The sequence below is a fragment of the Podarcis gaigeae genome (genome assembly GCF_964106915.1).
Source record: "Podarcis gaigeae genome assembly, chromosome: 17".
Classification (NCBI taxonomy): Eukaryota; Metazoa; Chordata; class Lepidosauria; order Squamata; family Lacertidae; genus Podarcis; species Podarcis gaigeae.
This window is the reverse complement of record NC_139694.1, coordinates 33899495-33927478: the sequence shown is the minus strand read 5'-3', so window position 1 is coordinate 33927478 and position 27984 is coordinate 33899495. Positions and strand designations below refer to the sequence as shown.

General features: G+C 45.1%; 2 protein-coding genes and 1 long non-coding RNA gene across 5 annotated transcripts in view; 1 reads left to right on the top strand and 2 right to left on the bottom strand.

Moving 5' to 3' along the window:
• The window catches only part of IL27RA (interleukin 27 receptor subunit alpha), an 818781-nt gene that overhangs the window by 553983 nt on the left and 236814 nt on the right, over window positions 1–27984 (top strand). The gene's annotated exons all lie outside the window — the stretch shown is intronic.
• Window positions 1–27984, bottom strand: part of TUBB4A (tubulin beta 4A class IVa) — a 217215-nt gene that overhangs the window by 115547 nt on the left and 73684 nt on the right. The window lies entirely within an intron of this gene.
• LOC310835249 overlaps window positions 1–27984 on the bottom strand; it is a 42242-nt gene that overhangs the window by 11719 nt on the left and 2539 nt on the right. The window contains exons 1-2 of one of the 2 annotated variants that reach the window (XR_014559446.1): window positions 6228–6350; window positions 5470–5685 (exon numbers count right to left, since the gene is read on the bottom strand). The exons of the other annotated variant lie outside the window; for it this stretch is intronic. This is a non-coding gene — a long non-coding RNA (uncharacterized lncRNA). Of the gene's footprint in view, window positions 1–5469; window positions 5686–6227; window positions 6351–27984 lie in introns of those variants that run through there. 2 annotated transcript variants of the gene reach the window in all.

The following is a 27984-nucleotide window of genomic DNA, read 5'->3' as shown; positions in this document are numbered from 1 at the left end:
TTAGGTAAGTTCACATTCCACCACTCAGAGTCTTTTTTTTTCAAGACCATGTTTTTTGTATTGGTCTCTCTTTTTTCCCATTTTCTTTTCTGGTGGTGTTTCCACAGGTCTCTCCAAAGAGTTCCCAACGCTCAGGTGAAGCCAGCTCTTCCAGCAGAGTCCCAGAGGTCATGGTAAGAAAAGGCTCACCTGCAGGTAGGAGAACACTTCTTCTATTGTTCCATCTCTTCTTTCCTTTTGTTCCAGCTCTTCTTCCCTTCAGGTTTCCCAGAGTTCACTGTACCTAACGTGAGAGTCACCTGCATTTGGACTGTTCTGCTTTAGGTAAGTTCACATTCCGCCACTGAGTGGTCTTTTTTCAAGACCATGTTTTTGTATTGGTTCTGTCTGCAACTCATTGTGCTAAGTCTCTTTCAGGTTGCGGTGACTGAGTTGTCAGAAGAGGCCTATTCTGCGTCACCACAATGAGGCTCACCTGCAGGTAGGAGATGACTTCTTCTTTTGTTGCAGCTCTTCAGGTTTTCAAGAGTTCACTGTACCTGAAGTGAGAGTCACCTGCATTTGGGCTGTGCTGCTTTAGGTAAGTTCACATTCCACCACTCTGTGGTCTTTTTTTTCAAGACCATGTTTTTTGTATTGGTCTCTCCTTTTTCCCATTTTCTTTTCTGCTGGTCTCTCCACAGGTCTCCCGTCACTCACATGAAGCCAGCTCTTCCAGCAGCGTCCCAGAAGTCATGGTGGTAAGAAAAGGCTCACCTGCAGGTAGGACAACACTTCTTCTTTTGTTCCAGCTCTTCTTTCCTTTTGTTCCAGCTCTTCTTCTGATCAGGTTTCCCAGTGTTGGAACCTGCCATTACAAGTGGCACTTCTTTAGGGTAAAATAAAGACGCAGAAAGCCAGTAATATTTCCATGATATGAGAGAGCAGCCCCTCTGTCTGCCCTTCTCCGATTTATTCTCCTTTGTTCTGACCAGCCGCATGGCCGTTTGCCAATCTCATCTTACCTACATCCGGCCAAGCTTTTATTGCACCCCATCACCATATAGGGTCATTACATTCCAATACATTGTAAAGCTCAGAGTGCTGGTCACGAGGTCCAGAGGTACCCTGCAGCATTTACAAACCTCTGCCTCTGGCTTTATGACTCCCACATGCCCTCTTTCTTTATTTTATTAATCAGAGTCATAAATGTCAGCACCAATATCGAGTGCGATAAGTGACTCTTGTGAAACCGGAAGCGGGCCGCGGACTGGAGAACCATGCAGTACATATAGAGATTAAAGAAGGAATACATTGAATACAGCAACACAAAATAATGCAAATAACTACTATAATGATCACTAAAATTAATAAATGTCGAAGCCAACTTCCATCCGGAAGCCAAGAATATAACCAAGCCCATGGATCAACGGAAGGAGGGGGGCAAACGGATTGTGGGCTACCATAGTTTCCATATGGTCGATCGTCGCAGATATGCTGACATTATTATCAGGAATAAACATACAACAATGAGAATGAACAAGTGCACAAACTCCTCCTTTTGAGGCTAAAATCACATCTAAAGTATAACGATTCTGTAAAACCACTTCTCTCATTGCGGACACCTCCTGGTTGAGTTCCTTCAAAGCTTTTATGGTATCATTGAATAATCCCTCAGTCCAATTTGCTAGCTGATTTAGGTCCCTATAGTTCATTGCTGCACCCACTGAGGGCAGCAAGGCCCGAGAGATCTGGGTACCGATGTATTGATTTATGGGTGAATTAACCTCCCGACGATTTCTTAGTCTAAGAGAAGATGGTAACTTATCAACCTTATACAACAACGGAACCACGATACCTAAGGTACATGTGCCTGTGAGATTTCGAGGAATGGCTTTGTATGCTTTTTCACCACAAAGCAACCATAACTCTCTTTGGAGTAAATAGCTGATATTACTACTCTGTTGGGACCAATTAAAGGCTTCAGTAAATAAGGAACTGATATGAAATTGCTCATCTGCAGCATTTGCTAAGCCAGGGATAGAAGAATTCAGACTCCAATTTGCATGGTAGGTTTCTTTCCTAGTTTTTAGCCATGCACTCGTGTCACTCCTACAGCACTGAGATTGGTCACTGTATGTTCCTGTAAGAGAACAAGAGCTATTAAACATGGATTTCAATGTATATTGACAGTTTGGATATATGCCCCATGATTCTTTCCCCTCTCTAATTTGAAAACAAATGGGGGCAGGCATATGGAGGTTTAATTGTACTGGAGGCCAAAAGGTTTGCTTAGGGGATATAATATTTATAAATTGAAAGCATCCATTAATAGGCACAGCATGAAGCATTATGCCTGAATGAAGGGTAAAAGGGGGCATATTTTACACAACCAACATTTAGAAGCATGCAATAAAACTTAATCATATCTTGCACAAAAATATTATTCCTCCATATCTTATGATAATTTTCTCCCCTAAAAGTCTTATTCAACAAAGCTGTTCTTATAGTTCGAGAGTGGCTGAGCCATGGATGCTGCCAGCCAGAGTAGGATTCTGATGACAGCGGCTTGCCAGCTGATAAGGTGAAATATGGTGGTTTCAACTGGACTGGGTCGTCTGCTTCTCTCCCTTGTATAACGGTGCAGCAAAGGATGGCAAGGCAGATGGTGGGGAAGGCACTTCCGCAATTGAAGGGACTCGCCATGGCTGCACGCATCGAGCTGGAACCCACAACGGCTTGTCCTCTAGGTGGCACATGCGGAAAGGTTTCAATGCTTCATCCACAAAATGTTGACAAAGTGTAGGGGAGTTCCGCATGCCTTGTGGCAGAACAACCCACTGATATTGCTGGGTGGGCTGCAAATTGTTATATACTGGCAATGTAAAAGCAAACCGTTCCTGTCCTGTCTGCTGGAGCCAGTGGGATGAAGGCAGTTCAATGTGGCCAAAAGTCAATTGTTCAGAACTAAGCTGTTCAGAAACGAGATGGTGCCGTTGCTCCGGATTTTTCTTTTGGTGGAGGCCACTGTTCTATTCACATTGAGGTATCAATGATCTTGGTTTGCCACGCTGGAAACGTTGTATCGGTGGCTACAGCCTGGTTTTTATTTTGCGCTGCCGCCAGCAGATGGGCCTTGTGGGTGGCTGTACCTACAGACTGACAAATGCGAAGCATAGCTGCTGTGTCTGTGGCAGGATTGCGTATTATCGGGCGCAACGCAACCTTACAATCCTCATTTGCATTTTCAAAGGCCAATTGTTTGATAATTATTTGTTTGGCTTCAGGATTTTCAATTTGTCTACTCACTGCTGTAATCAGCCTGTCCATAAAGGAAGAATATGATTCTCTAGGTTCTTGTCTGATTGAACCCCACCTAGACTGAATACTGGAGGGTTCCGGGATTTTTCTCATTGCTTGTTGAGCAGCAAGAGCAGTATCCCTCAATAAGATCTGCAACAGTGTGGCTTGTACTGAGGCCTGAGCGAAGGGCCCACGCCCCATCATAGCGTCCCTCACATCTGCGAGGGTAAGATTAGGATTATTCCCTCTTGCTTGTTGCAGTAAAGCAGGAGCATAAGCACGACAGGCGATTTCCCATTCATGGGCAAACAATACACCTGCTGATGGGGGTAAAACTGTACGTGCCAAAAGCTTGATGTCATCTGGAACCAATAGCTGGGCTAATGTGGCTTCCAAAAGAGCTTGTGTAAATGGAGCTTGCAGTCCATTTGTCCTAACTGACAATTGAAGCTCTTTCAAGATTTTAAAGTCAAATGGTTGGTGCTGGGCTTGAGTTCCTGCTGGAGCACCAGCAGGGGGCACAATAACAGGGAATGCCATGGTATCCTGAGATAAGGAGCAGGCAAGTACTGCACGTTGAAAAGGGGTAGCTTGTTCTGCCGCTGAAAGAGTAGGGTCATTTCCAGCCAGACCACTGTATTTTTGCAGGATTGGGTCCTCTGGTGAGGAACTGTAATATGGAGGTTTGGGGTCTGGGGCTGCTGGCAAAGCAAGTGCTGGAACAGGCGGCATCACAGCAGGCTGGAGTAAAGAAGCTGGAGGTGATGTTGGCAATGTAGCCATGGAGATATTTTTTGGTGATAGAGAGCCCATAGCATAACGAATTTTACACCAAGCATTTAAAATTCGAACACCAAAACTGGGATGTCCATGAAAATGTGCTCCGATCTTATCCCATTGCGTTAGCTCCCATGTGCCCTCTGCTGGAAACCAAGGACAATGTTCATCAATGGCTAGAATGAGCTGTATCAAATCACCCTCAGGAACTTCCAATTGGTTGGAGGACAGGAGAAATTGTAAGTCTTTTAAAAATTTCTGTTGCGGAGATGACAGGGAATTGCCCATATTTCTAAAATTAATATAATAGGGATCGACTCACCAGGGATCCGTAGATGAATTCAGCACTGTGTAACCCTTTCCGGGCGAGATGAGTCGATGATTGAGAAGCCTCTTACAGTTTCCTATGAAGTTTGAAGTCAGCGTCCCACTGCTTCCTTTATTTAGCCTTCGAAGTCCGTCTCAACTGCTTTCTTCAGTCAGCCTCCTTTCTTTTAAGTTTTCCTCTTCTTTTAATTGAGCCTCAGAGAGGGCACCACTTGTTGGAACCTGCCATTACAAGTGGCACTTCTTTAGGGTAAAATAAAGACGCAGAAAGCCAGTAATATTTCCATGATATGAGAGAGCAGCCCCTCTGTCTGCCCTTCTCCGATTTATTCTCCTTTGTTCTGACCAGCCGCATGGCCGTTTGCCAATCTCATCTTACCTACATCCGGCCAAGCTTTTATTGCACCCCATCGCCATATAGGGTCATTACATTCCAATACATTGTAAAGCTCAGAGTGCTGGTCACGAGGTCCAGAGGTACCCTGCAGCATTTACAAACCTCTGCCTCTGGCTTTATGACTCCCACATCCCAGAGCATGCCTTGCTTGGCTAGGGAGAAAATCTCCATTCTGTTTTCCCATTTTCTTTTCTGCTCTCTCCACAGGTCTCTCCACAGAGCTCTACTTAACATCTTAAGGTTTTCTTTTTCCTTGAGAGAACATTCTGCGAATGTTCTCTCAGGTTTTGCTTTTCCCCTTGTTGCATTGCTCAAAAAAAAAAGCAAAAGACACTGGTGGTTGGTACTCCTGGTTCCCAGGACGGGGTTCAAGCCCCTGCGGTGTATATGCTTACTTCCAATGCAACTGCTATGTCTCTCTATCCCTCTCTACCCCTTTCTGTCTCTCTATCCCTCTCTATCCCACACTGCCCAAATAACAACCGCTCCCTTTTTCATCCCTGAGGGAGGGTGACATAGCTACACCGCGCCCCCCCCCCAGGCTGCTCACTGCTCGCCGTGGGCAGCACCTCCCCGGGACAATTGCCGCTTGCTGCGGGCGGCACCCCCTGGGACGCTCACGGCAGGGGGCTCCCCTCTGGGATGCGCCCCTCGGGCAGCTAGCCCCCTCCCCGGGTGAACACCACCTCTGGAAACATGGATAAATGGGTCTTCCCCATTTCTGTAGGTTGGGATGTGAACATTGAAGCCTGCTCATCACTTCGCTGCCCTGTGTATCAGCAAGAATTGCAGCCTGCTGAATTGAGGAAGTGGAAAAAAGCTGGAGGGATCCTCGGTGGGCCCAGCCCGGCCCGGTACACACCTTCAACAGCTGGAGGAACTACGCCAAGCGCATGGACCGGCTGCGTCAGCAGCCCCAAAAGAAGAAGCGCCCCGCTTGGGAGGTGGAGAAGGCAGGCATGGCCAGGCTGCAGCAGAGCTACTCCTAAGGTAAAGGTAAAGGTACCCCTGCCCGTACGGGCCAGTCTTGACAGACTCTGGGGTTGTGCGCCCATCTCACTCAAGAGGCCAGGGGCCAGCGCTGTCCGGAGACACTTCCGGGTCACGTGGCCAGCGTGACAAAGCTGCATCTGGCGAGGCAGAGCCGCACACGGAAACGCCGTTTACCTTCCCGCTGGTAAGCGGTCCCTATTTATCTACTTGCACCCGGAGGTGCTTTCGAAATGCTAGGTTGGCAGGCGCTGGGACCGAGCAGCGGGAGCGCACCCCGCCGCGGGGATTCGAACCACCGACCTTTCGATCGGCAAGTCCTAGGCGCTGAGGCTTTAACCCACAGCGCCACCTGCGTCCCTCCTAGATCACTGCAAATGAGGTGGTTGATGAGCGCAGTCATAGAAAACCTTTCTCAGATGCGCCAGACTCTGTTTTTCTCAGCCACGCAAACAAAATCGGTGAAGGACCTGGCCCAGCAGAGCTTGAAGGATCCAGAATATATCTGGGTACACGAGAAGGCTAAGTTCAGTACTCCAGCAACTTTGGAACAGAACTACGTTGTTTGTGAACTGCATTGGGTTATTTAGTTTGACTGTCTGGAAGATGCAAATACTTGGCCAAATTGGCACATGGCCAATTTGGTTGCCAATAAATAAATTTTGCTGCATATTTCTGAGATTGTGGTCTTTCCAGCTAATGGCTCTCGTGCAGGTTTGTTAATTGTCTTACTTTAAATGTTGTGTGGGTCTTAGGCCCTTTTCAAATGTGTTTTTTTGGGTGGGGAGTTACTGGGTTGTTTTTATTCTGATTATGTATTTTGTGGTTTTCTATTTTGGTTTTATTCTGTGAACCACCCTGACACCTCCAGTTGTAGGGCAGTATATAAATTCAATTAATAATAATCATCATCATCTCAGCATATTGGGGAGACTGTGACCAGGTGATATAGCCCATCAACAGTTAGCAGACTGAATAAGCTGTATCTTTAAGAAGACTGGAATGCTAAGAGCAATTTGAATACCGTCAAACTTTCCCTTTTTAAACAGTGTCCCTCCTTTTACTCAACAGAAATTTGAGTAGAGCAGGGGTGGCAACACTGAGATGAAAATTGTGTTTGTAAACAATGGCAGAGGGTTGGAGGAAAAAGAAAAAGAAAAAAAGATAAACCAAAGCACTTTTAACAAGGAGATGAGTTCAACACAGCAGTTCTTTAGAACCCCAGAGTACAAAAAATGGCATCACTATTTCAGCAAAATAACTTTTTAAAAAATACCTGGATTTCACTGATGATGACAGTTTATGATAAAAATTGCTCATGCAGTTTTTAAGGTCCTCAGCTACAAAATTGTTTTGAAAAACAATGTCACAACAACTCCATAATAACATTTGAATGAATTAGCTGGAGGAATTCCCCGAAGTTTATTTCTGGAGAAGGGGTAAATCAGTTTTTATAGTGTCTCTCACTCTCCTCTTTCTGACTGGCGAGTCATGTATGTGTATTTGTGTGTGTGTGCAAAAATTATGAAGAAACTTTTCCATCCCTCGATGCTTTGAAAGGAGCAGTGCGCCTACTATATCCGTTACTGCACTCAGTTGTACAGTATTTGGCAAGTCCCTTTAGTTTCTGAGCAGGTGGATGAAAACCCCTGATTCAGAATTTAGTAGCTCCTGCGGTTGGCAAGTCTGGACAGATTCCTCACCCATACATAGATTCTACTTTGAGGTAACTGGAGCAGACCAGAAGTGAAGAAAGTGGAGATTTAGGTGCTCTTTTCACCGTTGTCAGGAGGAAACTCCATCCTGTGTGACTCAGAGGAATTTCTGCTTTCTTTGAAAATGCCCACGAAATTCCTTTGCTTTCTGGTTCCTCTTTTCCACCTGCTGCTCTGTATTCACTACCAAAAATGCCAGAAAGGCTTGCAATCACATTCAGGGATATAGAATTTATCTGGCATAATTGCTTTTATTATTCAAAGTAGAAAAGTTTGCTTGATGTAGCTTGACTTAAAGTATTTCCCCTGCTCTGGAGAGAAGGAGTCGGAGGGGAGAGGGTTGGGTGGAGCGGTTCTTGCCCAGCCCCTGGGACAGGGCCCAAACCGTTGGCATTTTTGCCGTCCCTCCTCTGAGATTGAGGTAAAGAGGGTGGGGAGGGAGTTTTATTTTTCTTCTGTCGCAAAACTCGGGTGAGAAAAATTCATGCAGGGCCCAGCGTTTCTCCTTTGCAGAGATGGATGTGAGAAAAAAGTGGACATTTGCTTGCGTAAGGAACCTACTTTTCTCATGAGGCGAGAGAGCTCTGGAGGCTTCTGTTGAAACTGTTGGATTAAACATATGGAAAAAACTTTCTGACCATAGGAGCTGACAGTGGAACAGACTCCCTCAAGAGGTTGTGGACCCTCCTTCTTTGGAGCTTTTAAAGCAGAGGTTGGGTGGCCATCTGTCAGAAGAAGAGTTTGGATTTGATATCCCGCTTTATCACTACTCAAAGGAGTCTCAAAGCAGCTAACATTCTCCTTTCCCTTCCTCCCCCACAACAAACACTCTGTGAGGTGAGTGGGGCTGAGAGACTTCAAAGAAGTGTGACTAGCCCAAGGTTGCTGCATGTGGAGGAGCGGGGACGCGAACCCGGTTCACCAGATTACTAGACTACTGCTCTTAACTACCACACCACACAGGCTCCTTTAGCTTTAGCTGAAATTGCAGGGGGTTGGACAAGAGGAGCCTTGGCGGCCCCTACCAACTCAAATTCTAAGATTCTGCTTCTATGAAACTGCAAGCTTATCCTATGCCGTTTTCCTTACCATTTTTTGAGCATTTCATTTAGGTTTGGATTATTTAATTTAGTATTCAACTAAGGCCCTCTCAGAGAAAACCCACTGAAATTAATGAACTTAAGTGGATCATGTATAATAACTTCAGTGGATCTGAACAGAACTAGCATTGAAAACCACCCATTTATGCCAGAAGACATGTGTGTTGATAGGGGGTGAGGGTGGGGAATAATTTCTGTTGAAAGGAAATTCCAGGCACTTGGAGATGACAACAACAACAACACCTGTGAGATTGGCGGATTTTGCTGAAATTTGAGTGAGGAGTGCCAGCACAATGCTATATAGTTTATACTCAGATGTAATCCCCGTAGGGTTTAATGGGACTTACTCCTAGATAGAACTATATAACTAAAGCTCCAACCATACTAAATATTTTATATATGAAAATATTTGAGGGGATGTCTTATTTGGCAATGTTTTGAAGAGCCTTTCCTGTCACCATGGTTTTATTCTTACTATGTAAAAAGGTAAAGGTAAAGGACCCCTGGATGGTTAAGTCCAGTCAAAGGTGACTATGGGGTTGTGGTGCTCATCTCGCTTTCAGGCCAAGGGAGGCGGCGTTTGTCCACAGACAGCTTTCCGGGTCATGTGGCCAGCATGACTAAACCCCTTCTGGCGCAATAGAACACTGTGACGGAAACCAGAGTGCATGGAAACGCCAGTTACCTTCCTGATGCAGTGGTACCTATTTATCTACTTGCACTGGTATGCTTTTGAACTGCTAGGTTGGCAGGAGCTGGGACAGAGCAATGGGAGCTCACTCACTGAGAGCCAGTGTGGTGTAGTGGTTAAGAGCGGTGGACTTGTAATCTGGGGAACCGGGTTCGCGCCTCCGCTCCTCCACATGCAGCTGCTGGGTGACCTTGGGCTAGTCACACTTCTCTGAAGTCTCTCAGCCCCACTCACCTCACAGTGTTTGTTGTGGGGGAGGAAGGGAAAGGAGATTGTTAGCCACTTTGAGACTCCTTCGGGTAGTGATAAAGCGGGATACCAAATCCAAACACTTCTTCTTCTTCTTCCATCGCCGGGATTCGAACCGCTGACCTTCTGAACGGCAAGCCCAAGAGGCTCAGTGGCTTAGACCACAGTGCTACCTACGTCCTATCCACTTATTCTTATTACAACAATCTTGGCGGAAGGTAGATTTGAATCTATTGGCATATCTCTTGGAGATGTGTAATCATTTTGCAAGAGTTTCTGACTTCCAGTTATCGAACAATAGCCGAATGAAGCACATCTGTTGGAAATTTGGCAACTGAAACAAAGAGAACTTGAGGAAACCATGAACAGCTCAATGTGTCGAAAGACCGTGAGTTCATCTAAGTTCTGATGCTGTAAAACACAACAACCAACCCTGTGCTCAGGAATTCTTCAGAGAATCATGTTCTTTCATACTATTTTTTATTTTTTTTTATAATAATATTTATTAAGTTTTTGTTTACACAATAAAAAACATACATAATAACATAGTATTTTCCAATATCCACATTTCATTCTCATCTTTGGACTTCCTCACATCTCTTGTTCCTGCATCCTAAACTCATAAATTTTACTAGCAAATTATTAACTTGTTTCAATTCATATAATATATTTTTCCAATATTAAATCTCAGATTTTAGAATTTAAATCACTCTTTTGAAGACTTAGTTATAACAATTTATCCAAAATTTGTCTTTTATTTCAATTACAATTAGATATGTATTCCTTGTAGCTAATTTGTTGGAGCCATTCTATTGCTAATCTTACATCTTTCTTAACATTCATACAATTTACAATATTTTTGTATATAGTCCTTAAATTTCTTCCATTCCTCCTCCACCAGTTCTTCTCCCAGATCTCGGATTCTGCTAGTCATCTCCGCCAGTTCCATATAGTCCATCAGTTGCATCTGCCATTCTTCCAGTGTGGGCAAATCTTGAGTTTTCCAGCTTTTGGCGATGAGTATCCTTGCTGCTGTTGTAGCATACATAAAAAAGGTTCGATCCTTCTTTTGCACACTCTGGCCGACAATGCCTAAAAGAAAGGCCTCTGCTTTCTTAGGGAAGGTATACTTAAATACCTTTTTCAGCTCATTATATATCATTTCCCAGAAAGCCTTCACTCTAGGGCAAGTCCACCAGAGGTGAAAGAATGTTCCTTCAGCTTCTTTACACTTCCAACATTTATTGTCAGACACATGATATATCTTTGCAAGCCTGACTGGAGTTATGTACCACCTATATATCATTTTCATAATGTTTTCTTTCAAGGCATTACATGCCGTAAATCTCAAACCTGTGGTCAATAACTTTTCCCAGTCCGCAAACATAATGTTGTGCCCTATGTCCTGTGCCCATTTTATCATAGCTGATTTGACCGTTTCATCCTGTGTGTTCCATTTTAGCAGCAAGTTATACATTCTTGAAAGTAACTTAGAGCTGGGTTCTAACAGTTCTGTTTCTAACTTTGATTTTTCCACCTGGAATCCTAACTTTTTATCTGACTTAAAAGCTTCTTTAATCTGAGCGTAATGTAACCAATCTCGCACTTTCCCCTTTAATTTCTCCAAACTCTGCAACCTCCAATTGTCTCCATGTTCTTTCATACTAAATCAGTTTCACAGAATTGTAGAATTGGAAGGGATTCCAAGCATCATCTAGCCCAACCCCTTGCAATGCAGGAATCACAGCTTACGAATCCCTGACTGGTGACCACCCAACCTCTGCTTAAAAACCTCCAGTGAAGGAGTACAAGACCTTCCGAGGGGGCCTGTCCCACTGTCCAGAAGCTCTTACCATCAGAAAGAGCTTCCTAATGTTTACTCAGAATCTCCTTTCTTGAAATTTGAATCCATTGACTCGGCTTGCTCCTTCTTCCATGTGACAGCTCTTTACAGATTTGAAGATGGGTCTCATATGCCTCTTATCCAGGCTAAACACACCCATCTCCCTCAATCATTCCTCGTAAGGCTTGGTTACCTTACCCTTATCATCTTGGTTGCCCTCTTCTGAGAATGATGGTGAGCCATTAATGAGCACTCTTTGGGTTCAGTTAGTCAACCAGCTACAAATCCATCTAACTGTTACCTCATCCAGCCCACATTTTCCAGCTTCTCCATAAGAATAAAAGGTAAAGGGACCCCTGACCATTAGGTCCAGTCGTGGCCGACTCTGGGGTTGCGGCGCTCATCTTGCTTTATTGGCCGAGGGAGCTGGCAAACAGCTTCCGGGTCATGTGGCCAGCATGACTAAGCCGCTTCTGGCGAACCAGAGCAGCGCACGGAAACGCCGTTTACCTTCCCGCCAGAGCAGTACCTATTTATCTACTTGCACTTTGATGTGCTTTCAAACTGCTAGGTTGGCAGGAACAGGGACCGAGCAACAGGAGCTCACCCCGCCGCGGGGATTCGAACTGCCGACCTTCTGATCGGCGAGTCCTAGGCTCTGTGGTTTAACCCACAGCGCCACCCGCGTCCCCTCCATAAGAATACCAAGGGGTAATTCTTCAAAAGCCTTACTGAAATTAAGATACACTACATCCATAGCAGCCCCCTGATCCACCAAACTTGTAACTATGTTTTGTGTTTTTTTAAAGGAATGAGATTCATCTGACACAACTTGTTTTTGAGAAACCCATCCTGGGTCTTAGTAATCACAACATCCTTTTCTAAGTTCTAATTCATTTTAGTCTATTCTATTGTAGTTTTAACTTTCTGTATACTTTAAAAGATATATTTTTTTTGTAAAGGTACATATTTTTGTAAACACTTTGGGGTTTTTTAGACAATCAAGTGGTACCGGTGTGTGTGTGTACACACACACACACACACACACATTTATATTAGTGTTTTCTGTTTTGTCCCATGGTTTTCCAAACCCAGTTTTTACTTTCCCCCACAATAAAATTCAGTCGCTGAACCAACAGGTACAGTGTGGGGTTGAAGGTTTGGGGTTTTTTATTGATTCCTGCGCTTTTACTCAAAAGCTTTCTATTTTCATGTCCTGTCCAATATTTTCTTTTTGTTTTCCTATTGAACATGGCAGGATTAGAATTGCCCCATAACTGCATCTCATACGCAATCTATGTAAATTTAAATGTGTCCGCAGCCTAGAATAAATTTAACTGATAATAAATAATAATGGTAAGATGGAAGTCACTGTAGATTTTCCCATTTTTGATGTATCTCTGCAATTCCACCCACTGATACATTGAGGGAAAAAAGTAATGGGATTAGTTTCTCTAGATGTCATATTCTTCGCTGATCTTTTAATCTAGCCTAATTCCATATATATATGGGGGCAGCTTGTGAATTCTGCACATGCTCAAAGGCATTCTAAGATGCAGGAATATTTATTAGCTTCAGGAAATTATAAAGCAAACCATAATGCAAGCAGAATGACACTTCCCCCTTCATCATCTGTCTCTACACATACACTCCCCACTGTACTAGAGAAGACAGGACTTTATTTGAGTTTAAAATGTTCTTTCGTTATGAGTGCCAGAAAATCAGTCTCTCATAAGTAGAAATAACAGTGTGTATTTGTCTGGTCCACCCATGATCTCACTGAAAATCTAAGCAAACAGCTGATCTTTGTAAAAAAAAAAAAGAATTCATTGCCAGATGAAAGGCAAAATGAAAGAAACTAAGAACTATTTTATAAATGCCCTGGGGTAGGGAGATATTTGGCACCTACAGTTAGACGCCTTCACTTCTTTTGCATGTCCTGACTTTCCCACAATTCAGCTTCATTGGATAGCTCCTGTTTCTAGTAGAGTCATACCTTGGTTTTCAAACAGCTTAGTTCTCAAACATTTTGGCTCCCAAACGCCGCAAACCCAGAAGTGACTGTTCTGGTTTGCAAGCTCTTTTTGGAAGCCGAATGTCTGACGGGGCTTCCTGCAGCCAATCAGAAGCCGTGCTTTCGTTTTTGAATATTATGGAAGTCGAAAGGACTTCCGGAATGGATTCTGTTAGACTTCCAAGGTATGACTTTACTATGAAGGAGGGAGAAAGACTCCTGAACAAAGAACTGCATACAGTTTGTAGATTGCAGAAGGGTAAGCAAGGCAGCTATTATGATCAGTCTAGGTGTATCCAGACTCTGCTTCAACAAATTTAAGGACAAATGGAAGGACTTTATTGCATATATACAGAAGCAATGTACACAGCTTAATACTCTTGGCAGGGTTTTAAGAATACTTGTAATTTTATTATGAATGGACAATAAGTAATTCAAATGGTTAAAACTTTATAATGGACATGTAGCACATTGATATACAATGGAACCAAGGAAGGGAATAGGAGGAAGTCAATCTATTTTGTTTTGGTTTTGTTTTTATTGTTTTTTTTGTTTTTGTTATTGCTGAAATTAATAAAATGTTATGGGGGGAAATTCTCTTTTAAATCACAACACAATGTGTATTTTAACTCTTTAGCCCACATATGTTCCATCTGTATATTATATTATATTATATTGCCCATTTAATCATGCATTCTTCAACATGTTCCTCTTCCATTTCAAATTTCAACAAAACTTTATAATTTTTTTGATATAACGTGTTCACCATTACACAATTTTATTTCGAAATCCATCTTACTTTATTCCATGCCCCCAATGCTTTTTATACAACTTGAATTTATCCACTGATTGTAAATGAGAAAACCGCTGGAAGTTAGAACTTTCCACTATTAATTATTCCCTTATTTTAATTTTACAATCTCCTTGGTTCCACTCTAACAACTCTTGATAGGTTAACAAATTTTCTTTATCTGTCACCTCTCTTCTAGAAAAAGCTTCTTGTGGTGAACCAATAATGGTGCCTTTGTGCATAACCTAAGTTAATATCTATTCCACATTCATAATATAGCACGCCTAATAAAGTCCACATTGCTGTGCCTTCTGAACAAAGCACGCTGAAGGCTGCAGGTGGCAAGGGGTCTGTGGCGATCACACAGGGGCCCCAGACGTTTCACGGTCTATTGCCCCTGTGCCACCACTGCGGTTGCTTTCTTTGCTGCCACCACCCCACTTCTCACGGGGACACATGGAGTCCAGACAGTTGTGTGTCGAGGTCCCCAAGCCACCCCCCAAATAACTCACAACGCACACTTAATTTTTGTTTAAGGTTTTTGGCATAATTTTGGCCACAAATTTATTTAAATACAAAACCGTGAGTGGTTGTTTAGGCATTGGTTAAGACTATCTGTCCCCCCGCCTGGGGACAGAACTGACTTCCGGGCACCACCGAAAGACAGTGCGGGGGAAAGCAAGTCGGGGAGAAATGGAGCTGAGTCACAGACCCTCAATTCTCATCCGCATGCTCCCCGAAGACTTGCCGGCCCTAGTCCCATTCCAGGGATTGGATGAAAAGATGGAAAGCCCCAGGATTCCTTTAACGGAATTCCCTTTCCGCAGCAACCATGGAGGGGCAGGCCCAGCCTATCCTAACCCCTCCTCCACCAATTTATAACCAATGCCTAACCGCTAATCGAGCCCTTTACGCTCGCCACCAACCACTCACAATCCCCACCCAACCTTCAACCTTGCAGTTACCGCATCCAACCAAACATCATTCCCCAGTACAGAGAGATGTACTCCATCATTGCGGTAAAGGGCCAGAGCCTTGAAGGTAATATCCGGGCGGGAAATAACCAATCCACCCAAATCCGCCACCTTCTTACACACTGCAGAATTAATGCGCTTCCTGGCCCTTTCAGCAGCCTCAGGTCGAGAAATGCCGTGCCAATTGCGCCTTTGCAGCAATTGTGACCAAAATATTTTAACTGTGGGTATTAAGGTCACCAATTCCCCCAAGTCTCTCTGAATCGTGGAGCGCAAAGTAAAGCAATCATAAGTTGCCACATCGTTCTCCCCCAGCTGAACCACAATTGCCATGGTGGGACCATCCGAAAGCACCCTCTGCTTAATTAGCGGGATGAATTCGCTCCACTGCATTCTGCGCCTGGACATCCACAACACCTGCACGTTGCAGGAGGCCAAGACCCAGTCCCCTTCCAGACTGCCTAGCTCTGATGCCAGCCCAGTAAACGATGCTGTGCCCCACAATCCAGATGCGGACTGGAGCTAGAAACATGGGCAGGAAGGCCGAGATGGCGCCCCCAGTCCAGACTCATCAGGGTCCTTGCCAGCTCAGTGCATGATGCTGTGGCCGACAATCCAAATGTGCACAGCTGCTCCTATGAAAAAAGGAATAACAGACAGGCATCAGCACAGGCATCATTGGCGATGCTTCCTGACATAACCTTTGTCAGCGTCAGACTTCCAATGACCCGTATTCACAATCCTGTCTACTAACAGTCCACATTGTTGTGCCTTCTGAACAAAGCACGCTGAAAGCTGCAGGTGGCAAGGGGTCTGTGGCGATCACACAGGGGCCCCAGACGTTTCACGGTCTATTGACCCTGTGCCGCCACCACTGCGGTTGCTTTCTTTGCTGCCACCACCCCACTTCTCATGGGGACACACGGAGTCCAGACAGTTGTTAACATAAACAAATAATCAAGTTTATTTTTAAGTGCAGGAACAATCAATGTTTCGGTTTATTTTTCTCTTGTCAGTTTCTTAATCTTAGTTCCTACAACTTCAAACTGAATTATTCCCAACTATCTATCTAACTCCCTAACAATTCCTCTCACTCTCTCACCATACAACTCAACCAACCCACTGCGTATTCCACCCTCTTCCTTCTCCAACACCCAAGCCTCAACTCCCAACTCCCAAACCTCAACTGTCAACCCCCAGACCTCAACTGTCTTTTCAAAACCTCCCACTCTATCTTTTACTCCCCCCTTGCATTCTCACTGACCAATCACATCACACCCATTTTGACCCTTTCATTGACACATCCTAGGGGCAAACGCCACAGGGTCTTACCAAGCAGGTGTGGTATTTGGTAGTGTCTCTGCACAAGAGTTGCTGTCTCAGGTCCTGGAGCTGAGCCTTCAACAACTTCATGGAGAGACATGACTGTTTGTTTTCTCCCTTGGTTCTAGGACAGATAGAGGGAGGGGAGTTAAAGGGAAAGAGCAAAGACTAACATGGAGTTTGGGCCCACAGCAAGACAGGTAAGAGGATGGCTCCACAGAATGTAAGGAAGAGCAACTCAAAGCCAAAAGTGTTGTGGACAACCTACCAAGAATCCCTCCTTTCCGGACCAAGGGGCCATCTGTCCTCTTCTGAAGTGCTCATTTGTTTTTATAAAGCCAAGCTTCCTTAATAATAATAATAATAATAATAATAATAATAATAATAATAATAATAAATTTTATTTATACCCCACCCTCCCCAGCCAAGACTGGGCTCAGGGCAGCTAACACCAGATATAAAAACAATTGATTAAAATACAACTTAAAAACAAGATTAAAATACAACATTAAAATGCAGCCTCATTTCAGTAGAAACTCAAATCAAAAACTTATAAAGCCAAACATCCTTTATCCAGTTCTGAAGAGGGCATTACAAGGGGAAGGTGCCTTGAGGCCAACAATAATGCATGCCAATGGAGGAGAGGAGAGATGCTTTCTTGCACTAGGAGGCATGGAGTGGCCGGTTGGCACCATTTGCATGCTGTGGGCTGGAGCCTCTGGCTCTGTGCAAGTGACATGGCTAAACAATCTGTTTCCTCATAAATGTTAACAGTGTTATACATGATCAGGGTGGATAAAAATCAATGATTTTAAAAAAATAATAATCGGATCTTCTTTTATTTAAATCAGATTTTTGGGGGTTTAAATCGGATTTTTTTTTCCAGTGGTACCTCGGGTTACATACGCTTCAGGTTACATATGCTTCAGCATCTTCCCTGAAGGATACATGCTTCAGAGTCATAGTCATACACCTGGTCAGGTAAGCATGAAGGAAAATATAATGTTTCAGTGCTACCTGCCCCCTCTTCATTTCCTGCCAAATAACTTCAGCATCTGTCAAAATATATAAAAAAAATTTAAAAATTGTCCAGTAGCACCTTAGAGACCAACTAAGTTTGTTCTTGTTATAAGCTTTCAGCATCTGTATGAAGGATCAAAGGAAACATACCAAAGGTTTTGATTCAGGATTACCAAATAATAAAGATTTATTTGCTGCCATTATTTGCATGATCCCTAACAAAAGATTTTGCAATAAATAAAACAATTTGGATTAAAAAATAAGATATAAAACTGTAAAATCAAGGTAGGTGTCAAACGCTGATGGCATTCTCCTTTGACTGCCGGAAACCATGGCCAACTGACGCCCATTCTGGCCTAAAGTTGCCGGCTATTTTATTCCTTCTGCTTCCATAATTTCTTGCACCCAGGTCCCACACTTAAATTTGAAACACAGTGATATGGAAAGATACTTTAGTTTGGCAGGCACTAGTAAAAAGCAAAACAGGGAAATTCCTACTCGCGCACTATCAGAACATGTGTTCCACTTGCTGTGATGGCCTGGGAATCTGATTCAGAGGCTGAACCGGAGGGATCCCAGCCTGCACAGGAGTCCCCGCCTCCAGGGCTGGCTGAGCTGGGGCAGGGCCTTGTATCTGAAGCGCCTACACCTGTGCCGGATCCTCAGGAGCGGACACCAGGTGAATCCACTCTGGCTCCGGAGGTCATTGAGGACCCATTGCCTACAGGTGCGCCTCTCCCAGCCCTGTCAGGGGAAGGTGAGCCTCCCCCTGGGTCCAGTTACCCTCCAGCCTCTCCTGAGCTGCAGAGGCTCAGGGCAGAGAGGCGGAGGGAACTGGTTTCTCCCAGGAGGAGTGCTCGCCTTAAGGCCAGAAGAGGCGGGTCACCTGGGGGCCGGGACCGCCCCTGGCCTCAGAGAAGATAAAGGCCAGTCAGCCTGGTCCCAGGTTGCGGGAGCAACGTCGCTGAAGACCTGTTTCGGCCAGCACCCAGACCTGTTATTCCAGAGTTCCCGTCCTTGCCCGGCTCCCCACTTTGGACCTCACTTCGCCCTTGGAGGACAGTCCACAGACCCTCGACCCAGGCCCCTGACCACGCCTCACGGTAACCTTCCCCCCGGGACCAGCACACTTGCACACATACTGAAAACCTGGGCGGGGATGGAATTAGGCAATACGGGGGGAGTCCCCACTTACATGCATGCTGGTGATGCACATGGTCGCCTGGAAGGGAATCCCCACATAAGTATCCCACGGGGGGGGGGGAGGGGCACAGAAAGAATGTGGTTGGTCAAGGGAGCCAAGGATTCAGAAAGGTTGAAAACCTCTGCTCTAACTAGCTGCCTCTTTGGGAAGCAATTTCCAATCCACATAGCAGCTGTGCCACAACACCTGTTCTTCCCCTTGCTGGTCCTGGTGGCTACCCTGTTCTAGGAGCTTTATATTATCGTTCTCGTCAACATCAATCGCAGCACCAGCATCAGAGCAAGTGGCACCCATGGACCTTTCTATTTTCTTTTCTTCCTTGGCAGTCACTCATGGCCGAGTAAGATTGTCTTCCATGAGTATGGTCTTAACAGTGTGTCCATAGGTGTCTGTGGAGGCCGAGGATATCTTTCCTGAATCCCAAAATGGTTTCCGACCTTCTAGTGGGACAGTGGACATGATTTTCACTGCTCAACAGCTTCAAGAAAAAAGCAGAGAGTAAAACCAACCCCTGTATACGGCGTTTATTGATCTGACCAAGGCCTTCAACACGAAATCGTACTGCCCTGCGGACTGTCCTTCTAAAAATCAGCTGCCCAGATAAATTTGTGAACATCCTTTGGTTCCTCCACGAGAATATGAAGGCAACAATGGCGAATAACCATGGCTCTCAAAGTGGGCCTTTCAGTAGCACTGCCTTCATGCCTTGCGGGCCTTTTGTCACGACCAGGACTGAAAGACACCTAGCCTTTTTTTACCTCAGCGCAGGCCACATTCCCCCTCTTTTTAAAATAATCTTTATTAAATTTTCTGCGGTACATTTTAGAATATCCGTTTAAACAACCTTAAGATATCAGTGACTTCCTTTCTTCTCTTTCCGTGGTTCATTTTGCATAACATAAATCCCTGCATATTTTACATAAATAAACCATTCAGTAATCCATTGTTACTTCCATCAAAACTTATTTACAGTATTGAGTTTATCTTAATGCTGCCAACGTTTTCAAGTGTACACAATCCCCCCCATATATTCAATAAACATTTTCCAATCTTCTTTAAACGTATGTTCTTCTTGTTCTCTTATTCCATCAGTTTAAGCTGCCATTCTTCTTTATAGCTGGGACCTCGCTCGTTTTCCATTTTTGGGCTAACAAAACATGGGCCGCAGTAGTGGCATACATAAATAATTTTTTGACACCTGGGAATTTCCATCTGAATTATCCCTGACAAAAAGGACGCAGGGTTGTTGTTTTTTGAAAAGTGCTTTTAAACACTTTTTTTCAATTCATTATGAATTATTTCCCAATATTCTTTTACCCTTTTACAGGTCCATAGCATATGAAAGAATGTACATTCTTTCCCACTCTCTGTGAGATGAGAAGGAGAAGCAGCACCAGCAGAAGACTGCGTCTCCCCAGGAATGGTTTCCTTAGGGTTTAGCATGGCCTGAGATAGCATCTCTCTCCCGCAGCTGAAATAAGCCCCTGATGTAGAATTCCATTGGGAGTCTCAAGCAATAGCTCAGATGAGAGCAATGCCAGTAACTGGCTGCCTGCTAGCCAGACAGGGCAGGTCTGGGAACAGAAGGCAAACCCTCTTTCCCCTAATGTCATTCTTCCTAGAAAGTACTTCTCAGAATTAAATCCTTTCTCGCACTGGAATCCCAGGAGAATGGAGGGTACATTGTGATTCATAGAGTAATATTACTACTACTATTACTACTACTACTACTACTACTAATATTTATTCCTCAGCCACCCTGGGCGGCTTCCAACAAAATATTAAAAGACAGTAATGCATCAAACATTAAAAGCTTCTCTAAACTATTGCAATAGACCAGGGGCTGGCAAAGGTTTTGTGGCTTGGGCCGGTTCATGGTCCCGCAGATGCCATGGTGGGCTGGAGTGTGCACGTGCATACATGCGCAAACGCTATTTCCGGCACTCCTTCCGGCATGGAGGAGGCGTGCGCAGCTTCCCATGGGCTGCAGGAGCTTCCTGCAGTTTATGGGAAGCTGGCCAGCATCGCGAAAGGTGGTCCCCGCTCTGCTCTGTGCCAGTTTAGTGCAGCACACGGGAGTGGGCAGCGGGGGTCCATGGGCCAGTTAAACGACCCCCATGGGCTGCTTGTGGCCCATGGGCCTTAGGTTGCCGACCCTTGCAATAGATGGAGGTCGTGTGTGAAGGCAATCCCACTCCCTGCTGCTTTCAACTACTAGATAGAGCATAGGTAGGCAAACTAAGGCCCAGGGGCCGGATTCGGCCCAATTGCCTTCTAAATCCGGCCCACAGACGTTCCAGGAATCAGTGTGTTTTCACATGAGTAGAATGTGTCCTTCTATTTAAAATGCATCTCTGGGTTATTTGTGGGACATAGGAATTTGTTCATTTCCCCCACAAAATATAGTCCGGCCCCCCACAAGGTCTGAGGGACAGTGGACCAGCCCCCTGCTGAAAAAGTTTGCTGACCCCTGAGATAGAGGGAGCCAGCGCACTAAGTCCCACTAGCACAACAGAACATTCCCTTCTCCTCACCCTACCTCCAAAATCAGCTGTGCCCGGGGGCGGGGGGGGGTTCGGATCTGCAGAACACCCAGAACAGAACACAGGGGAAGGAGTCGCAAGTCATTCCATCACACAAACTGAAACGCTTACATTGACAGAACTATTGCGATACTGAATTTGACATAAGAATGCAGCTTTCCCCAGAGTGGAGAAAAACAAAGAAGGCGGCAATTGCACAATTGTGCAATGAAACCTTTGCGTTTATGTATACGGGATATCCACTGACCACAAGCGATGATAGTGGGAATGAACTTATAAGAAAGACAAAACTGCATTCATCGTGGGACGCAAGATTACGAAAGCCTTTTCCCAAATCTCGTTCTTAGACAGGGGGCTGAGCCAAATCTGGATCTTGCAACGGGTTACATCAGTTTGCATCACCCTTCTGGGTGGGTTTGTGACTTAAATACAGCAGTAAAATATGAATGGTCTTCATAGCAATGGCAATCCTCCACATGTTTTTCTCAAAAGCAAGTCCCGTTCGGTTTAATGAGAATTGCTATCCTGAAACCAAAATAAATTGTGTGTGTAACAAACTTAGCTAAACTCACTTGCTCAGCCACATAGTATAAAATATTTAAAATTATTTGAATTGTTAAACATTTCAATAGTGTGGGTTAGGTGATAATTTATTAATTACCTTATTACCAAGATAGTAGTAGACAAGGATACTGTATAGACAATTTCCAGAGGTGAAGCCATGTTAGCCTGTTGCAGCAAAAAAAAAAAAAAAAAAAAAAGCATTTATTGCCATAAGATTTAATTCAACATTGTCAATCACACTACACTTTCTTGTAAGTCCGCTCACCTTTTCCTGGCAGGCAGCGTTGCGGCTGGGCAGCCGGGTCTCAACAGTTTACCGGCCAAAGGGGCGGAGCCTCCCCCCTGCGTCACGCCAGCTGCATCGTCATCCATCATCGCTGGGGTTCTGCCCTCTGTAGGACAGTCCCAGCCAATCAGCGGTCAGGGTGGGTGTGGCCGTGGGCAATTTAACCGTGGCACGCCCAGCCAGTATCCTCTCTCTCACCCCATTGCCAGATCACCCAACCCACCCACCCTCTTTCCATACTTTGCTCTGATATGGCCTTGCAATGGACACTTGTTGGTCGCCATATTGTTGGGGCCGGGTAGGAATTGGCACCTGCCATTTGGTTTTCGCCTACCTTGTGCAATCGTCATAACTTTTGTGAGGTTAGGTCTTTGTTTGGATGGAGGGGAGGTTGTAGCCTTCGCCTGCCCCTCCTCAGTAACTGTATCCTCTTAAAGCAGTGATGGCCAAACCTGGCCGTCCAGCTGTTTTGGGACTACAGTTCCCATCATCCCAGACCACTGGTCCTGTTACCTAGGGATGATGGGAGCTGGAGGGCCAAGTTTGGCCATCACTGTGTTAAAGGTTTCCGGGGTGTGACTCCTGTCCGAAGTCTGGACGTGGGCTACGGCCATGTCACAGCCCCTGCAGGGACCTCTTGGGGTGCCCCTATTTGATGTATGTCATAGGGCAACCCCTATTGGTGGTTTACCCTTAAGTGGACTCCCTGAAGACAAGCAGGAGTCAAGATACAGTGGCACCTCGGATTACATGCGCTTCATTACATACGCTTCAGGTTACAGACTCCGCTAACCCAGAAATAGTGCTTCAGGTTAATAACTTTGCTTGAGGATGAGAACAGAAATCGTGCTCTGGCGGCGCAGCAGCAGTAGGAGGCCCCATTAGCTAAAGTGGTGCTTCAGGTTAAGAACAGTTTCAGGTTAAGTACGGACCTCCAGAACGAATTAAGTACTTAACCTGAGGTACCACTGTATAGCCTGGCTTCACCCCAACGCCTAAGCCAAACCGCTCACATCTGTAACCAATAAAGTTGTGGCCTATTTGAACCCATAAACTAAAATACTTTGAGTCAGTGTGTTTCATTGTTCTGCTTGACACTTTGTGGCTCGGGTGCCCTGGCATGCAATAGTTTTTCCATTTTTTATGCTTAAAATGGCAAGCAGAAACACAGGTGGTTTCAGATTGGGGGAGCTCTTTTCTGCCTGTGTTTCTCTGCTCAAAATCTCCCACCATTTTGCCTCCCCACTGATGAGGGAAACTGGTTTGGGACCTCTGTATCTCTTTCCCATCAGAGAGAAAAACAGCTTGAGCGGGACAACTCTAAGCAGGGAAATAGCTGTCGCTATCCCCTTCCTTTTTGAATTATGGTGCTGGAGGAGACTCTTGAGAGTCCCATGGACTGCAAGAAGACCAAACTTCTCCATTCTTAAGGAAATCAGCCCTGAGTGCTCACTGGAAGGACAGATCGTGAAGCTGAGGCTCCAAGACTTTGGCCACCTCATGAGAACAGAAGACTCCCTGGAAAAGACCCTGATGTTGGGAAAGATGGAGGGCACAAGGAGAAGGGGACGACAGAGGATGAGATGGTTGGATGGTGTTCTCGAAGCTACCAGCATGAGTTTGACCAAACTGCGGGAGGCAGTGGAGGACAGAAATGCCTGGCGTGCTCTGGTCCATGGGGTCACACGAAGAGTTGGACACGACTAAACAACTAAACAACAATCCCCTTCCTTCCCTTCTCCTTCCACTGTTTCTCTGCACCGCCTGAAATCACCCACAGCTGCTTTGCATCAAAATAAACGATCAGTCATCAATCTTATCGGAACATGTAGTCCCGAGAGAGCAACTGTTCTGTCATTACAGCTGTGATAGATGACAATGAAAGCGGCGTTAGCAAAGGGAGTTCTGAAACAGAAAAAACAGAAGAGGGGCAGAGACACTTCAAAACTTGATTCATAAGAATCAAGGCCAGAGTGTGGCTCACCACTCTTAATTACTGGCTGAGACTAGTCTTCCGAGCAGCCTTGCTTCCCTGACAACTGAAGACGAATTTCAGTTGACATGGAAACGAGCAGTGGAAAATATAATAACAACTCTAGGATTCAATCCACAGATCTTACTTAGCATGGGGCACAAGCAAAAAACAACATTAAAGAGCGTGTGGTAGATACAGAGCGACATGCAGACATAGCCAGGTCCCCAAAATTTTTAATTAGCAAAACTAGAAGATACCTGACTTCCCAAATGCCATACACAGCTAACCTTGAAACACCAAAACAACGAAGGGCTTCCACTTTGGCCCGTTGTCAGGCCCTCCCTTCAGCCATTCAGGAAGCCAATATGGGAAGATACCTTAAGAGGAGAGGAAATGCCCTTGTGGCTCTGGGCACCAGGAAACAATGGAGCATGCCCTTCTTCACTGCAAGTATTATTATTATTATTATTATTAATTATTATTATTATTTGTACCCTGCCCATCTGGCTGGGTTTCCCCAGCCACTCTGGGCGGCTTCCAACAAAGATGAAAGATACACTATATAGACATTCGAACTAGGTTTATCCAACCCATCTTATATATCGTATTTTCCGCTCTATAAGATGCACCAGACCATAAGATGTGCCTTGTTTTTGGAGGAGGAAAACAAGAAAAAAAAATTCTGAATCCCAGAAGCCAGAACAGCAAGAGGGATCTGGCTTCTGGGATAGCCTCTTGCTGTTCTGGCTTCTGAGATAGCCATCCGAAGCCTCTCTCGGGCAGCGGGATGAAGGCTCCCCCTGCCCGGAAGAGGCTGCGTGCGGCTAAGCTGCCCTCTGTTCCTTCCCCCACCTCCCGCAAAAGCCAGACAAGAGCCGCGCTTCCTTTAAAGAGCGCACGGAGCGTGTTTGTGGCTCTTGGGGGCTTTTCCCCCAGGAGGGAGAAGGGACTGACGGGCCGCTACCCACAAAAGCCAGCCAAGAGCCGTGCGCTCTTTAAAGGGAGCGCAGCTCTCGGGGGCTTTTCTGGGAGGGTGGGGAAGGGACAGAGCTGCGTACTCTGTTCCTTCCCTCACCTCCCGCAAAAGCCAGGGATAGCCGTGCGAAGCCTCCGTAGGGCAGTGGGATGAAGGCTCCCTGCTGTCCTGCGGAGGCTTTGAGTGGCTAAGCCAGAAGCTAGAACAGCGAGAGGGTGCACTGTGCAGGGCTCCCTCTAGCTGTTCTGGCTTCTGGGACAGCCGCGCAGCCTGCATTTGCTCCATAAGACGCACACACATTTCTCCTTACTTTTTAGGAGGGGAAAAGTGTGTTTTATAGAGCGAAAAATACGGTAAGTTTCTTGCGCATTCAGAACAACACAACATCTCCCTGTTACTACAGGACAAAACTAGAAGTCACATATTCAGTCGCCAGATTTTGCATTGCTATGATTGATATTTGTCGAAGAATGGTCTATGCTACAATTCAGTCCTAAATTGAAGGCCGATATTGTTAGATCCACACCCCATATAGCTGTTTTAACTGGTCTTTTTAAATTTTCTTATCAGTTTTTATCCATCCTTTATTTATGCTTAATTAAGTATTCTATATATATGCTTTTAGCTACGTTTGGTTCTTGCTCCCATTTATTTAGTAATTATTCACTTAGACTCATACTGTTATGCTATTTATTTAGATGCTTTGCTTATGCTGGTCTGTGACCGTAATAAAGTAAATTCATTCATTCATTCACTAGATATGAAGACACCTGCAGAGACACAAGAGGGAGGAAAGGGGGTCCGTTGGAAATTACCAACCACCATTCACTGCACCCAAAGCATTAGGGAAGAAATGGCAGCCTTGCTTGTCTTTTTTAAAAAAGTAACACTTTTTTTTTATAATGTCCATTGCCTCCGCACATGTCACCCATATTCTGAAATAATTCCCCCAGCAACCTTTCATCTACATGAAGCTCATTAGATGGGGGCTCCAGGATTCATTTTCCCTCCATTGATGCCTTCTGTAGATTTCAACACCATCGGCTAAGCCCATTTTGCAGTCTCTGTAAAGAAAGTCCTCTACCTGCATGCAGTTGGGGAGCAGAAAGAAAGGCACCACGAGGACAATACTGTACAGGCAGTTCTGGGTATGCAACTTGCAGTATTAATTCTGCTGTGTTTTACTCCTAGAAGGCAAATACTTTGGGAGAGATTGTTTCACTTTGGACAAAACTATGGAAGGATTCTTGACAGTGAGCACTGTCGTTATTGCTAAGTACAGCAATACCTCATGTTTGCTTCGTGTTATGTTTTTTCAGGTTGCGTCGCATGGTGACCCGGAAGTACCGGAAAGGGTTACTTCTGGGTTTCGCCGCTTGCGCATGTGCAGTAGCACTAGATTACACATGCGCAGAAACACCGAATCACACTGCGCACCTGTGCAGATACGGTGCTTCAGGTTGCAGAACGGATCCCGTTCGCAACCAGAGGTACAACTGTATAATTGTTTAATCAACACTGAAATGAAAAATCCCTAAATGTGTACTGCTGAGAGGGTTTAACTGGAAGATTCCATTGAAGCTTTAGAAAACCAAGAAGAGCCCTCTGAGCTCTAGCTGAGTTGAACTTATCGATTGTTATTCTCTGGTAGCTCTGATGTGAGTGAATCACCTAATCACCTTAGATCAGGTGATTAAAGCAATGAATTGCAAATCGCCATTTTGAAGGCAGTTGCCTTTGAGTCTTTGTTCTCAGGCTCTATGAGAAATATATTGTGAAATCCCATAAAATGCCCATTTGCCATTCATCCATCTAAACAGCATAAGACATCAGAATACCAGGGCATAATGAGCAGAAGACTAAATACCTTACCTCACAAATTAGGGGGAAGAAACCCTCAGGTAAGAAAGGGGGGTTGGGGCTTTACATGGGGGGGGGGGAGAGAATGAGCTATGCTGACTGAAGCCCCAAACACAGATGCTTAGCGCAGTCTCTCCAAACCTGACCTTCATGCTCAGTAAGATCCTTTTGATCCAGCCTGCTCTGGCTGCAAGTGGAAGGATGGAGGAAGAAGCCTGCAAGCCTTTGTGCCCCCTTATACTGGCTCACAAGAACTTGGTCTTCCACTATGTTACACCATATAGATAAGTGTGAGTGAGCCCATAGATACGTTAAAGTCAGGAAAATTGGCACCTGCCTCTTGCATATTGTCTTGTTTGGCCCTCTGAGTCACATCCATGCCAAGAAATTAATTGTTTGGCTACAACCCACATAAATCAGGGAACAGAGAGCACATTTTTTAAAGATAGTTGGATATTGGTTTGTGAGCAGTTTCTTATTTATTTATTTACTTGGCCTGTGGCTTGGCTGCCTTCTTGTTACTCTTTTTGCCCTCTTTCTGCTACCTCAAAAGCTGCTTCTGCTGGATGCTCAGCCCTGGGAAACTGGCAGGATTTTCCCAATCCCTCCTCACTGCCTCTTTGATTCCTCTTGCCTGAAAGCCTTGCATCCTAATTCATGAGGTCTATTGATTGTTTGTTATTCGCCATCACAGGAAAGACAAACTGCATCTTCCATAATGCAATATTCCTTTCAGTGGCTGCTTTGAATTCCCTGACATCGAAGAAAAATGTCCTTGCCAGAAAACCCAAAACGCCACTGTTTTTACCCCGGGCTTCCAGCATTGTTGGGTAGCCAAGGTGATTACACCCCCCCCCCTGCCTACCCATAGCATTTGTAGCAACGGAAAGGTGCCCCTGCTGCCCCACTCAGCCAAAGCCTTGTTTACTGGGTGGCAGCAGCTTCAGTGAGATATTGCAAAATTTCCAGAAGACCTCACTGGAATCTGCTGCCATTACTGCTTCCCACTTCTCCAGCAGAGACGGGGTGGGGAGTGGTTAGGGGTGTAGCGTGGGGGGTGGGACTGCCAGGTCTATGACCCAGG